General features: G+C 37.5%; 1 long non-coding RNA gene across 1 annotated transcript in view; it reads left to right on the top strand.

Annotated features, from left to right (window-relative positions):
• The window catches only part of LOC135220189 (uncharacterized), a 283,073-nt gene that overhangs the window by 191,155 nt on the left and 89,418 nt on the right, over window positions 1-2,500 (top strand). The window contains exon 2 of the long non-coding RNA XR_010315599.1: window positions 726-833. This is a non-coding gene — a long non-coding RNA (uncharacterized LOC135220189). The remainder of the gene's footprint in view (window positions 1-725; window positions 834-2,500) is intronic.

The following is a 2,500-nucleotide window of genomic DNA, read 5'->3' as shown; positions in this document are numbered from 1 at the left end:
CTCTGCCCTACCAAATTGGTAGGTGATCATCCGCCCCTCCATGCATTTAGGAATGACTTACTCTGTGCCCCAAATTTGGTAGGTTAGATCATCCGCCCCCCATGGCATTTAGAATGCACTTACTCCTGTTGCCAAAATTGTAGGTTAGATTCATCCGCCCCCCATGCATTTTAGAATGCACTTACTTTCTGGTGCAAATTGGTAGGTAGATCATCCGCCCTCCATGCATTAGAATGCACTTACTCTGTGCAAATTGGTAGGTAGATCATCCGCCCCCCATGCATTAGAATGCACTTACTCTGTGCAAATTGGTAGGTAGATCATCCGCCCCCCATGCATTAGAATGCACTTACTCTGTGCAAATTGGTAGGTAGATCATCCGCCCTCCTTTGCATCAAACACTAAATTGCAAACCTCTAGCCCCAGTAGGTTTCATTTTTGATTGAAGGTTAAATTTAGCCATGATCATGTGTCTGCCAACGCAATAGGTGCCAACAATACAGGCCAACACTGAAAGTTCCATGGACCGCGGCTGAGAGTTTCATGGGCAGTGACTGAAAGTTTCATGCATTATTATATACTATACAGAAAACTTAATTGCGCTGTAGAAACTTCGGCACATTTATCTCTTGCCATTTTCTGTTCAAGGTGTAATCTAACTTTAATTCTTTCTTCCTTCCTTGACGAATCCCACTGACACCCACCACTCATATTTTCATTTTCAGATGTAGGTATCTTGTGGACCGACCGATAAATGAACCTGTCCTAAAGAAGGCATTCTCCGTGTAGTATTTCTCATGAGCGAATCAAGGCCGAAACCCAGAGAAATAAAGGTATGTGAGGATCACCGTATACGGAGAACTTGTCGCATTTTTACTTGAACTTGCGATTACGGTTACGTGAATATCTATCTCTGTCTATCCTCTATATTTATAATACTGAAACTCTGAAACGTTTGTTTGTTTGCACACCAGAAGTTTAACGGGGCTGAAGCTTCCCCTTTTGGCCTACTCATCCCCTCATGCCCCATACCCCTGGCCCCCTTTGTTTCCCCCTTCCCATCCCCCTCCCATTCCATCCCTCTCCCCTTGCCCCTTCTCTACCGACCCTTCCATCTCACTCCACTTCCTCAAACTTTCAGCAAATATCCAGCATTAAGTGGGAGGTGTGGTACATTATAAAGCTGTTATTTTATGTATGTCCTTTCATGCTTCTCTTAATGGTCTACCACCACATTTCCTTGTTTTTAATGAAACTGAATTAATGTTATTTTTATCATCCTGAGATTGCTTTATTCATTCCTCATAAAGGATATTCAATTTATCGTCAGCTTTGCTATCATTTAATTATTAAGTTCTAATCTTAGCACCCTTAATCCTTTTAAGGAGATACATATCCCTTTTTTATAGGTTACCATTAATATAATTATCGAAAACTACTCCAGTAGGTAAAAACTCCGTTAACATTAATGTAATAGGTTAACTTGATATCCTTGTATAATCCAAAATGATGAAGGACGAAAAATGTAAACTGCAGGGAAAATTTATTAAGCCATTTTATTGACATTCTGGCGTAAATGTTTGCAAATAACTAATTGCATAAAATTTGAGATAAAGCTTTAGTTCTGGTTTCCAGTAACATTAAGCTTACCCATCCAAAAGGGATTTAGATAATCCGTTAATCCGTATTGCCGAACCACCACGTAAATATTTGGTTTTCGCTGTGACCCCATGCAACATTAAATGAATAGGTAAATCGGTAAACTCAATATATCCTAGTTTTTTGTAGTTAGAATCAGTTACAAGATTCTTAATCTCTCCAGATTTGTCGCTTTAATTAACTGTTATTGCAAATGAATCTAAAAAATAGTCCGTCTTCCCTGGTACATTCCCCATTTCTCGAAGAGAATAGCACAGAAATTTATCACAGATATTTGTACAGTGGTTGTGGACAAGCTAACTAATTGACCATGGTTTACTGAGGCAGTTTTTATGCTGCTGTGCAAACCATACTGGGGGCTAACGCTGAGATATGAAGCAAGAGAATAGCGTATATAATGAAGAGTTCGGGGACTTAAAAATATATTATTATTATTATTATTTTATTATTATTATTATTATTATTATTATTATTATTATTAGTTACTTGGACGGAGTGCTACAGCAACGTGTCAGATTGAAAAGAGGAACCAAACAGATTCCTGAAAGCTATCCTAACAGTATTAAATGTAAATATATGTACATTTACATAACAGTAGTTTTGTTTCTCCATTATTATTATTATTATTATTGAGAATAAACCGACAGGGACCATTGACTTGAAATTCAAGCTTCTAAAGTATATGGTGTTGACTCGAAAAAAGTAACAGAAAGTGAAGGGGAATACAGGAAGTGGAGACCAGTTATTTGAAAAATAGACAAACTCAGAAATAAATGTATAAAGAAAGAAAAATATAACTGAATTATTGAAGTAAAGGGAAAACTACTGTATAAGGTTAGTA

This window comes from Macrobrachium nipponense, chromosome 1, assembly GCF_015104395.2.
Source record: "Macrobrachium nipponense isolate FS-2020 chromosome 1, ASM1510439v2, whole genome shotgun sequence".
Taxonomy (NCBI): Eukaryota; Metazoa; Arthropoda; class Malacostraca; order Decapoda; family Palaemonidae; genus Macrobrachium; species Macrobrachium nipponense.
The sequence above is the reverse complement of the archived record's forward strand: the minus strand, read 5'-3'. Positions and strand labels throughout refer to the sequence as shown.